Source organism: Macrotis lagotis, chromosome 4 (genome assembly GCF_037893015.1).
Source record: "Macrotis lagotis isolate mMagLag1 chromosome 4, bilby.v1.9.chrom.fasta, whole genome shotgun sequence".
NCBI lineage: Eukaryota > Metazoa > Chordata > Mammalia > Peramelemorphia > Peramelidae > Macrotis > Macrotis lagotis.
In genome coordinates, this window is record NC_133661.1 from 152,187,384 (window position 1) to 152,200,672 (window position 13,289).

Sequence of the window (13,289 nt, forward strand, 5' to 3'; positions counted from 1 at the left end):
ACAGCCCATTGGGCATAGTTCTAAATTGTTCTCCAGAATGATTGAAATAGTTCATAATTTGACCAATGCACTGTTGTTCTTATTTTTCCACATTTGACATTTGGCATTTTCCTTTTCTGGAAAGTTAGTTAATCTGATAGGTATAAGATGGTATCTCAAAGTTGTTTTGATTTCCATTTCTCTCATTGTTAGTGATTGAGAGCATTTTTATGTGACTGATGATAGCTTTGATTTCTTCTCTGAAAACTACCTATTCAAATGATTTGATCATTAATATGCTTTGAGGTAACTTAGGGAGATATAACCTGTGGCCAAATGTTTGACAGCTCTAGTCTAGAAAGAAGTTCATAATATAATATTGCTCAAAAGCTTTCAGTGCCTGTTGCCTTAAGTTTGACCTCTTCATTCTAAAGTAAATATTTATTTGCAATATTTGACAACTTTGGTCTTGCAAATATTTAATTTGTGGGGCTATATTTTTCTAGACTTATTTCAATACATTCTTATCCATATATAACATGTTCCAATTAGGCATTCACCTCCTCAATAAATTTATCAAACTATACTGTTAGAGTTAGCTAAGTAGCACAGAGGATAAATTACTGGACCTGAAATTACGAAGATCTCAGTTCAGATCTTATTTCAGGTATTTCCTAGCTGTGTAACTCTGGGCAAATCCTGTAAGTTATGTTTCTCAGATTAATACAAACTCCCATGACTGTTTTGAAGATAAAATCAGATGCTTGTAAAGTGCTTTGCAAACATTAAAATACTGTACAAATGCTAGCTGTTATGATCATCCCTATCACTATTTTGGTTAAATAGTATTCCTTGCTCTGGAATGCCCACCTATATGTGATTAATCTGTATTAATTATTTGTGCATGTGTTATATTCCCCAATTGTTTAGATCTGACTTTATTTGTATGAAAAGTATCTTGTAGACTAGGTTGGGTTGTTTTGTTTGTTTTTGCAAGGCAGTGCGATTAAGTGATTTGCCCAAGGCCACACAGCTAGGTAATTATTAAGTGTCCGAGGCTGGATTTGAACTTGGGTACTCAAAAGTATCTTGTAAAAGTGTAAAAATGTGTTCATGTAGTTCCTGGGTTTGCAATGGCAAGTAGACTCCATTTTGTCTGCAGTTATTTTGAATGGAATTTCTCTGTCTCTTACTGTTGACCTTTGTGGATAATATATAGAAATATTTATGATTTATATCAGTTTATTTTATATCCTACAACTTTGCTAAGGTTACTGTTTCAAATAGTTGATTCTCTAGGATTTTCTGAATATTGTATCATATCATCTACAAAGAGTGTTAATTTTTTTCCTTGTCTATTCTAATTCCTTTAATTTCTTTTTTTCTTCTCTGATTGCTAAAGCTAACATTTCCAGTACAATATTGAATAATAGTGGTGATAACAGGCATACTTGTACTGACCCGCATCTATTGGAGACTCATCTAGCTTATCCCCATTACACATAATGCTTGCCAATATTTTATTTATCATTTTAAGGAAAAATCCATTTATTCCTATGTTCTCTAAGTTTTTTTAAATAGGAGTGGTTGCTGTATTTTGTCAAAAATGTTTTCAGCATCTCATGAGATAGTTATATGATTTCTGTTAGTTTTATTTTTGGTATGATCAATTTCATTGAGTGCTTTCCTAATACTGAAGCAGACCTACATTCTTTGAACTTTATTCAAAATTTTTATATCAGATATTCATTGGGGAATTGATCTATAATTTTCCTTCTCAGTTTTGGTTCTTCCTACTTTAGGTATCAGTACCATATTTGCGTAATAAGAGATATTTGTAGGGTGCCTTCTATTTTTCCAAATAATTTATATAGTGTTGGAATTAATTGTTCTTTTGCTAGGATTCTTGTAAATACTTGTAAATCTATATGGCCCCATTTGGGGGGGGGGGTTGCAAGGCAAATGGGGTTAAGTGACTTGCCCAAGGCCACACAGCTAGGTAATTATTAAGTGTCTTAGACCGGTTTTGAACCCAAGTACTCCTGACTCCAGGGCCGGTGCTTTATCTACTGTGTCACCTAGCCACCCCATAGCCCCATTTTCATAGGAAATTTATTGATGATTTGCTCAATTTCTTTTGCTGAAATGGGTTTTTTTGAAGTATTTCACTTCCATCAATCTAGGCAATTTGTAAGTTTGTAAATATCATTTCACTTTAGATTGTCAGATTTATTGGAATATGGTTCTGAATTATTGTTTTAATTTCCTCTTCATTGGTGAATTTACCCATTTCATACTATTGATTTGGTTTTCTTCTTTCTTTTTTTAATCAAATTAACAAAAAATTAATTAGCTGGTTTGTTTCATAAAACCAATTCTTAGTTTTATTTACTAATTAGTTTTCTTACTTTCAGTTTTATTAATCTCTACTTTGATATTCAAGTATTCTAATTTGGTATTTAATTTGGGATTTGTAATTTGTTCTTTTTCCTAGCTTTTTTTATTTTCATGCCCTATTCATTGATCATCTTGACTTTTAAAGGTATAGTTTTCTTCAGAGGATTTTTTTTCCAATTGACTAAATCTATTTTTTTTTAAGAAATTGCTTTCTAGGGTCAGCTAGGTGGCGCAGTGGATAGAGCACCGGCCCTGGAGTCAGGAGTACCCGGGTTCAAATCCAGGCTCAGACACTTAATAATTATTTAGCTGTGTGGCCTTGGGCAAGCCACTTAACCCCATTGTCTTGCAAAAACTAAAAAAAACTAAAAAAAATTGCTTTCTTCAGTCAATTTTTGTGCTTCCTTTCCCAACTTTTCATAATTCTATTGCATAACTCATTTTTTTCTCCAATTTTTCTTCTACCTCTCTTACTTGATTTTTAAAATCCTTTTTGAACTCTTTCTAGGGGACTCTTTTGGACTTGAGACCAGTTCATAATCCCCTTTGAAGCTTCACATATACACATTTTGCCACAGCTTTCTTTTTCTGAGGTGTTTTGATCTTCCCTGCTGCCATATTAGCTTTCTATTGCTAGGGCTATTTTTTGTTTCTTTATTCAATTTTTTAAAGTCAAGTTCTGCTCATGGGGCACAGAGTACACAGTCCCAAGCTTCTTGTGGTAAGGGTCAGGGGTCTGATCACTGTCTTTCTACATTGGGGCCTCAGGTGCTAGCAATTTGCTCCCCCGCACTGAGGTAGGCCAACCCAGGTTCACCTGTGGAGCTGGTATTCTGAGACTCACAATATTCCTTCTGGGAGCCCTCACTGCTGACTGGGAGCCCTCACTGCTGACTTGATGATCCAAGACCCAGGGGCCTTGATTACTAATCTGCACTAAGGCTAAGAGTCTCATGCTCCCTTCCCCTAACCTGGCCTGTGTTGAGTTGTGTTCCCCTTATATCCAAGTGAGGCAGAACTGTTCTGAAGTCCCTCCAAGATATCTTGAGCTGGGAAATTGTTGCACTCCATCTTTTGTAGGTTTTGTAACTCCAAAATCTTTTTAGAGTCTTCATTTGAAACTGTTTCAAGGGGCGTCTAGGTGCAGTGGATAAGAGCACCGGCCCTGGAGTCAGGAATACCTGAGTTCAAATCCGGCTCAGACACTTAATAATTACCTAGCTGTGTGGCCTTGGGCAAGCCACTTAACCCCATTGCCTTGCAAAAACCTAAAAATAAAAAATAAAAAAAAAACTGTTTCAAGGGGAAATTGGGAAAATCTCATGCAGCTTCCTGGTTCTCTCTGTCATCTTGCAGCCTAATTGGGGAAGACAATATATAAGAGAAAGTTGAAGGTGTAGAGGGTTGGGGAGGGGAGGGGAGTTTGTCAGAGAAATAAAAGACAACAATTTATAAATAAAAAATAATGAAAACAATTTTTCGTTGTTGGATTTCAGTCTTGATGTCTGACTGGAAAGATCTTATTTTATTTTTGAAACTTTTAAAATTTTAAACTTAAATGGTTGGTATGTTCTTGTCCTTCATTATGGAAGAAGACTAAAATGACATCATTATGTTTGAGACAAATTACAGTATGTCTGACTATGACTGATCAGGCCAATATGAACTCGTAATGCTCTGCCACAGGTTGGTCACAAATAGTCCACGTGAACACCTGGAGTGGTGTTACCACTTACAGATGTCACCTTTCCTTTGAGCTGCTTCAATTCTGTCTTCCTCATAGAGGATGATGTTGAAGGCATGCCATGCTAGGCAATTCTGTGCCAAGTTGTCTCATGCTCTACAATCAATTCTAAAGTTTTTCAATGAGGCCTTCAGGGTGTCTTGGTATCACTTCTTCTGACTTCCTTATGAGTTTTCCATAAAATGGGTTTTTGGGGCAAACATGCTGCTGGCATTCTAACAATGTGTCCAACCCATTGTAGTTTCACTGTCTGTAGGAATGCCAGGCAGTTTAACTCGAGAAAAATGTCTGGTATCTTCTCCTGCCAGGTAACCTTCAGAATCTTCCCAAGACAATTTAAATGGAAGTGATTCAGTTTCCTGACATGGTGCTGACAGCCTGTCCAGGTTTCATAGACATACAGCAATGAGGTCAATTCAACAGTTCTGTAGACCTTCAGTTTGGTAGTCAGTCTAATACCTCTTCTCTTCCACACTTTCTTTAGGAGTCTCCCAAATATTGAGCTAAGTCTGACAAGTGTCACCCTCATTGTCAATGTCCTTGGAAAGGACAAACCAAGTTATGTGAACTTGTCTATAGTACTCAAAGCTTCTCCATTTGTTATATTCAATGGATCCCTATATGGATGGGGTGGTCTGGCTGATGATGCACCTATGTTTTCTTGATATTAATTGTAAAGACCAAAAGTAGCACAAGCAGCAGAAGATAGATCTATACTTTGTTGCATCTCATCTTCAGAGGCTACACTGAGGACACAATTATCTGCAAGTAAAAAAGATCATGCAATAACACTCCTTCCTCCACTTTGGTCTTGACTTATAGCTTTTTCAGGTTGAAGAACTTGCCATCAGTGAGGTAGCTGACCCTGAGGCCATGTTCATCATAAGTTTTCCCCCAATAATTCAAGGATGCCTCCATTGCCCATATCTATAAAGGTAAAGGGAAGAGATTGTCCTATGACAATCACAGGGGAATTTCTCTCTTAATCACTGATGATAAGTTCCCTGCCAGAGTCCTTCTCAATTGGCTAATCTGAAAGATGGTCACCTCCATGAGAGCCAGTGTGCCTTCAGAAGGGATAGAGGAATAGGGCAGCTAGGTGGTGCAGTGAATAAAGCACTGGCCCTGGAGTCAGGATTACCAGAGTTCAAATTCAGCCTCAGACACTTAATACTTACCTAGCTGTGTGGCCTTGGGAAAGCCACTTAACCCCATTTGCCTTGCAAAAACAAACAAAAAAAAAAGTATAGAGGAATAGTCAATATAGTGTTTGCTGCCTGAAAACTCCAGGAAAAATGCCAGGAACAGAACAGAGGTCTGTATACAGCATTTGTAGATCTGACCAAGGGGTTTGATGCCATCAATTGTGAGGGTTCATGGAAAATTATGTCACAATTTTGTTGACCGGAAAAGTTCATCAGTATTGTACATCAATTTCATGACCTTATGCTTGCCTGGATTCTGGATAGTGGATCATACTCTTGAGAATTTCCAGTCACCAATGGAGTGGAACAAGGATGTGCCCCTGCTCCCATACTTTTTAGCATGATGTTTTCAGCAATGTTATCAAATGCCTTCACTGAGGAAGAACATTGTCTCAAGATCAACCACTGTATTGATGGCAAATTCTTCAACTAACCTTAAGTACAAAATGATAAAAATAAAAAACACAGCAGAAAATGAGAGGATTCAATCTCAAGCAATAAATTTTGATTTCAAGAAAACCCATATAATAAATATTACACATTGTTTTCAAAACTACCCAGTTTTTCTCTGGTTTCCTGTTAATTTTTTGTTCTCTGCTGTGCATGTTTTACTATTTTTTTTCCCTTCTCTCCACTACTCCACCTATAAAGAAAGGTACAATTAAGTATGGATATATATATACATATATATATATAAACATATATATATATGTAGAGATTAAAATATACACCTATTTATACATATATATCCATATACATATATGCAAAACTGTATTATGCACATGTTGATTTGCCATCTCTTTCTGTAGAGGTAGATAACATTCAAGTTTTTCCATGTTTTTCTAAATCAACCAACTCATCGATGCAATGACATCCTATCTGTGAGCTTATCTATGAAAAGATTTTTCCAGTTTCTTGCATTCTTTCTCTTCTTGACTGCATAGGTTTTATTATTCAATAAAATTCAAAAAATTCAATAAAACTATTATTCAATAAAATTTTAAAAATCATTGAAATTATCCTTTTTTATACTTCAACAATACTCTCTCTTATAATAAAGCTAAGGTCTGATGCTGCTGAAATTTGTTTTCTTTACATCTATTTTCTCTGGTTTCTTTAAAGCTCCTGACCTTTTGTTCTTCTGAATGAACTTTGTTCTTATTTTTCTAACTCAGCAAAAAAAGTTTTTTTTTAGTAATTTAATTGGGATGACATTGAATAGATTAGTTAGTTATTTAAATTATTATTTTAAAAATTATATTAGCTTTACCTACCCATGAACAATAAATATTACTACAATTATTTAGATCTGAGTTTATTTGTATAAAAATTATTTTATGATTATGTTCATATAGTTCCTGTGTCTGTTTTGCCTGGTATACACTCAGGTATTTTATATGGCCTAAAATTATATTGAATAATATTGCTGATCCTTAGTATAGTTTTCCTATTTTCCACTTTTGATTAAATCTATTTTAGTTTTATCAGAGATCATGATTACTATCCCTGCTTTTTTTTTTTTACATACTAAATTCTATTTCTGTCCTTTATTTTATCTTTAGGTATACCTTTCATTTTATAATGTTCCCTTAGAAAAGCAGGTTGTTGAATTCAAATTTTAAAACTGCCACTCATTCCCATTGTATGAGTAAATTTGTCTCATTCACATTCTAAGTGATAATTTGTTGTGTATTTTCCTCTTCTCATTTTTCCTCACTAGCCTTCTCTCCCTATTTACCTTATCCCTCCTTATGCTTCTGCTTTATTTCCACTCATTATCTTGTCCTTCTAGTCTTTAATCTATCCACTCCTCTAAGAATCCCTCCCTTATTCTCTCTTTCTACCCTATCCTTTTGTCCTCCTATTTCTTTCTGAATTTAGAAGATTTTTATACTTTTCTATATATGTTGTTCTTTAATCCATTCCTTATGAGAGTAAGGTTCCAACTGTACCTGCTCTCTGCTCCAATTATTTCTTCTTTATCAATTCTTTCTTTCAGTTTTACTCCTGTTTATCTCTCTCTTTTTTTTATTATTGGATCATAGATTTATTTTTTCCTCATTCCTTTCTTTTTTTATTTTTCCGACTACAATGTAATGGGGGTTTTTAACAATCATTTCCCCCTTCCTTCCTCCCTCCCTAACCTCCCCCCATTTTCTTTTTTTTCCTTTTTTCTTTCTTTATTTTCTTTTATTTTTTATTCTCATTTTGTACAAATATTTTTTTACATTAATAAAATATTCTTGCTTAAGAGTAAATGACTTCTTGAGCAATAAAGTAAATGGGAGAGGAAAAAAATTTAAAAAAAAATAATAGTAATAATTGTAGGTATGGCCAGGTGGTGCAATGGATGAAGCATGGGCCCTGGAGCCACGAGCATCCGAGCCCACATCCAGCCCCATAGACCCAACAATGACTCAGCCATGTGACATGCAAACCACCTGATTCCTACTGCCCTGCAAAAACCAAAAAGAAGAAAAAAAAAGACCCAAAATAAAATAAAAATAGTAATGATAGTAGGGGTGGCTGGGTGGCAGACAGAGCATTGGCCCTTGAGCCAGGAGAACCCGGGTCCAAATCCAGCCTCAGACACCCAAAGATCACCCTGCTATGTGGCCCCAGGCAGGGTGCCTTGCACCCTCCCCCAAATAATAATAAAAAATGTGCTTCAGTCTTTGTTCCAACACCAACAACTCTGTCATGAGTGAATCACATTCTTTATGGTAAGTCCATCGCAAAAGTTACTTCCATATTTTTCCAACATTGTTATTGCTAATCGCAACTCCCTTCTTTCTTATTTCTCCATTACCATGTACTATATTTTCTCTCTCCTTTCACTCTGACTCTGCTGTAAGGTAGCTGAGTGGCGCAGCTGACAGATCCCTGGTCCTGGGGCCAAGAGGCCCTGAGCCCCCATACCACCTCTTAGGCCTAGCATCCACCTGGCCCTATGGTCCTGGACAGGCCTTCCAATCCCAGCCCCTTGCAAGAAGTAAAAAAGAAAATGTGTTATATCTGACCAATCTCTCCCCATGGTCCAACCTCTCCTCCTTTATTCACATCCCACCCCTTCCCCCTGCTTCCCCCTCCTTCTTACTCCATTTCCCTTTTTTTCTATTGACTCCATTTTTACAACATATTTTATCTTCGAATTCAGCTTTCTCCTGTGCTTCAACTATAAAAGCTCCCTCTACCTGCTCTATTAACTGAGAAGGTTCATATGAGTATTATCAGTGCCATTTTTCTATGCAGGAATACATGCAGTTCATCCTCATTAAGTCCCTCATATTTCCCCCCTCTCCTCCAATCTCCATGCTTCACCTGAGTCCTGTATCTGAAGATCAAACCTTCTGTTCAGCTCTGGCCAGTCCAAAAGGAACCTTTGAAATTCCCCTGGTTCATTGAAAGTCCATCTTTTTCTCTGGAAGAGGACATTCAGCCTTGCTGGGTAGTTCATTCTTGGCTGCATTCTAAGCTCTTTTGCCTTCCGGTATTTTATATTCTAAGCCCTACAAGCTTCCAATGTAGTTGCTGCTAAGTCCTGTGTGATCCTGACTACAGCTGCACGATATTTGAACTGTGTCCTTCTAACTGCTTGTAATATTTTCTCTTTGACTTGGGAGTTCTGGAACTTGGCTATAATATTCCTAGGGGTTGGTTTTTTGGAATCTCTTTCTTGGGGGGAATTGGTGGATTCTCTCCATTTCTATTTTGCCCTCTGCTTCTAGAATATCAGGGCAATTTTCCTGTAGTAATTCTTTGAAAATGATGTCAAGGCTCTTTTCCTGATCATGACTTTCAGGTATTCCAATAATTTTTAAATTATCTTTCCTAAGTCTGTTTTCCATAGCAGTTGTTTTTTCAATGAGATATTTCACATTTTCTTCTAAGTTTCTATTTTTTTTGGTTTTGAAGTATTGATTCCTGATTTCTGGTAAATTCATCAATCTCCCTGAATTCTATTCTTTGTCTGAAGGATTTGTTCTCCTCAGAGAGTTTTCTTATCTCTTTTTCCATCTGGCCAATTTTGCTTTTTAAAGCATTCTTCTCCTCAATAACTTTTTAAACTGTTTTATCCATTTGACCTAAGCTGGTTTTTAGCATGCTATTTTCTTCAGCATTTTTTTGGATTTCCTTGACTAAACTGCTGACTTCATTTTCATGTTTTTCCTGCATCTCTCTCATTTCTTTTCCCAGTTTTTCTTCCAACTCCCTCATTTTATTTTCAAAGTCTTTTTTGAGCTCTGTCATAGCCTGAGCCCAATTTGTTTTTCTTGGAGTCTTTAGATGCAGGAGCTTGTGCTTCCTCATCTTCAGACTGAGTATTTTGATCCTTCTTGGGCTCATTTGCAAAATATTTCTCAATGGTGTTCCTCTTTTTTCTCTGCTTGCTCATTTTCCCAGCCTAAGCCTGTTTTGGGGGTGCTTCCTGAGCTTTTGAGACACTCCCACAAGGGTCTCAGTGTGTGAGGCTCTGTCCTCCCTCCTGGTCTGTGAATGACCATAAGCACCCCCCCTCTGCCATGGAGCTGAGATGGGGGGGGGCCCTACTGTTCTATGGGGGGACCTAGACTGTGATCAGGATCTGAATGTGGTCAGAGCCCCAGAGTCCTGTTCCAGAGGCAGAGGACAGAGCTCTGCAGTCTCTCTTCACTCCCCTCCCTCAGCTCAATGGGCTCATGCCCTGGAGGCTCCTGCTTACCAGCTCCACCTGCTTCTGTTTCCTAGATCTGGGCTGCCTAAAGAACATGCTGCTTGCTGTGTGCCCTGAGGGCTGGGCTCCACGTGCTCGCTCTGGCAGAGTTCCCCTGCTGTTCCCCCACTTTGTGCCTGGTGCTCCCCCGGGGTATAGCTCAGGAGACTCCCCCGCTGCTGTGAGAGGTGGCTCCCAGCGCCCTGGGGCTGCCTCCAGGAGGCTGAAGTTCTTTTGGTCGGGCAGGCCGCCCCTTGACCCCGGGGAGCTGAGCCTTTCTGCTCTTTTCCAGGTTACCTTGAGTAGGACAACTGCCTCTCTGGGTCCCTTTGTGGGTTCTGTCTCTCAAAAGTTTACTTAGAGTCCTTAGTTTAGAAGTTTTATCAGAGAGCACCTAAGAAGCAATTCTTTCTTGTTGCCATTTTGGCTCCGCCCCCTGTTTATCTCTATGCAGTTTTATGCTTTTTAGAAATCATCTTATCATGCACAGTTCATCCCAAGCCTTTCTTTCAAACTACCCAAATAATGATGACAGTCATGAGTACTGATAACATTTTCATACATAAGTGAATAATATGACCTTTTTGAGTTTTTTTATACTTGGTCTTTACTGTTTACCTTATATTTCTCTATCAAGTTCTTCTGTTTTTATCAAAAATACTTGAAGTTCATCTTTTTTTATTCAGGAATATACTTTTGCTGTGTAATTTATCCTTAGTCTAACCCCAGCTTTTTTGATCTACAAAATATAGAATTGTAGGACCTAACTAATATGTCTTACATATACATAATTCTTTTTTGGGGGGGGTCTAGGTTTTCAAGGCAATAGGGTTAAGTACCTCGCCCAATTATTAAGTGTCTGAGGTCAAATTTGAACTCAGGTCTTCCTGACTTCAGGATGCACCACCTAGCTGCCCCCCAGTTGTATTAAGAGAACAACTGCTTAGGGGCAGCTAGATGGCACAGTAATAGAGCACTGGCCTTGGAGTCAGGAGTACCTGAGTTCAAATCCAGCCTCAGACACTTAATAATTACCTAGCCGTGTGGCCTTGGGCAAGCCACTTACTGTTGCCTTGCAAAAACTAAAACAAAAAAGAGAGAGAGAGAGAGAGACAGAACAACTGCTTAACATTGACTTTTATTTCTTCTTTTCTCTATGAGGCAATATTTTGTCTTTTTTTTGTGTGCAAGAAATTCGGAATGCCAAAAGTTTTTCTGACCTACTCTGCCTTCTCCCTAGAATCCTCTCCTCTTTATAATCCTTTATACTCTTGTATTAACAGTGATAAGATAGTTCCAATATTTCTCCCATTTGCTTACAAATATTTCTTCAATCACCTTAGATATGGATTCCTATTCAGAGGAAGAGAATAGAGTTAAAAAAGTCACTTCAAGAAACTATGATAGTAGTTGTAGATTCTTCCTTCATTGATTCCTTTGACTTGGATGGTCATTGTCAGTTCCCCATGGCTAACCGAACATCTCTGAGTTCATCTAGGTTTATCCTTAGAAAAAGACATATAGTCTGAAATCTATCATATTTGAAACTTGCTCAACTTGATAGTATTTGTTTTGAGAACTTGTATTCCCTTTAGACCTTCAAGAACCCAAACCATGCTGAAATATTGTGGTCCCTCTCCTAGTAGAGAGGGACCACAACCACATTTCATTTAATCATCAAATCTCTGAAAATATCTAGCAGTGGTAGGCTGGCTAGAGGTAAGCACTTAAATATTTGCCGATAATAGAGAAATTATTACTAGGCATATTGATTTGCTCCAGAGAAATACTTCAAGATTTTACATACATAGAGCCACACAACTTCTTAATATGGCTAGAATCTTGTAAGCCTTTAATCTGTTACTTTCCAAAGATTAAACAGTTAGTTGCAATGTAGAATAGATTAAGTTAAGAATATGTACCAAGGGGTGGGTAGGTGGCACAGTGGATAGAGCACTGGCCCTGGAGTCAGGAATACCTGAGTTCAAATCCAGCCTCAGACACTTAGCTGTGTGGCCTTGGGCAACCTCTTTAACCCCATTGCCTTGCAAAAAAAAAACCCCTAAAAAAAATATACAAATTATAAAAAAAAAAAAAAATACGTACCAAGATTTAGTCCAAAAAATTCTGTAGAGATAGTTTAGGCTGGTAGCTGTACAGGAGACATATTTAGGGGAGGATATCTGAGCAGGTACTGAATGCAGCCTGAAATTACTGCAATTCTATCCTAAATGTCTAACAACTATGCTATGATGTAAAGAGGAGGGAGGCAACATTAATAAGCATAGGAGAGAGGGAAAAATTGACAAAGATGGCATTTCAATTGGACCTTAAATAATACATGGGATTTCATCAACAAGAGTGGGACAAAGGTAGAAAGTGCAGTAAGAATAAAGCAAAAACAGACAGAATTTTCTGAAATCATCTTTTTTGTTGTTTCTTATGACACAAGAACCTTCCATTACATTCATTTTGCACAATTTATCCATTCCTCAATTGCTGAAGAGGCAATCTAAGATACTCCTTTTTATTCTATTTTTTTTATTTCTTCCCTCCTGCAGGATCAATAATTTTGTAGCTTATAGCTATTCTTTCCTCTTGTATTTTCTGCTTCATCCTGCCCTTTCCCACTTCTTCCTAAGTTTAGTTATATATTATTACATCAAATTTGTATGTGCATACGCATTCAATGTAGGCCAGTTATGAGAAATAGCAAGTTTTACCTTCTTCCTCCTTTCTAAACTTCCTGCTTTTGTGAGAGTTATGCTCATTTTGAATTTCTTCACCATCCTCATCCCCAAATTACTCCTTCAGCTTTCTTGTCTATGTTGTCTTCTCCCTTTAGATTATCAGTTCCTTGAGGGTAAGAACTATCTTTTCTCATGTCTAGATCCCCAGGATTTGGCCAATGCCCATCAGAATAGAGATGAGGTTTATTGACTATTGATCATTGACTGTACCTATCATCTAACTTCCTGACTTTTCCAAGGATTTTAGAATGAAGTTTAGAGCCATATTATTTCTTAATATAGTTAATCTTACTAGAACAGAAATTTTCAATGTTTCTACAGAGCATATGCTAAGTTTTGCGGTGTATATAATTTTGGGTTCATTGGTTGTGTTAAATTCATGTTCCAATTAGTTCCTGTTCATCTCTTATTTTTCACTAAAATGTCTTGAGATGGGGCAGCTAAGTGGCACAGTGGATAGAGCACCAGCCCTGGAGTCAGAAGGATCTGAGTTCAAATATGACCACAGACACTTAATAATT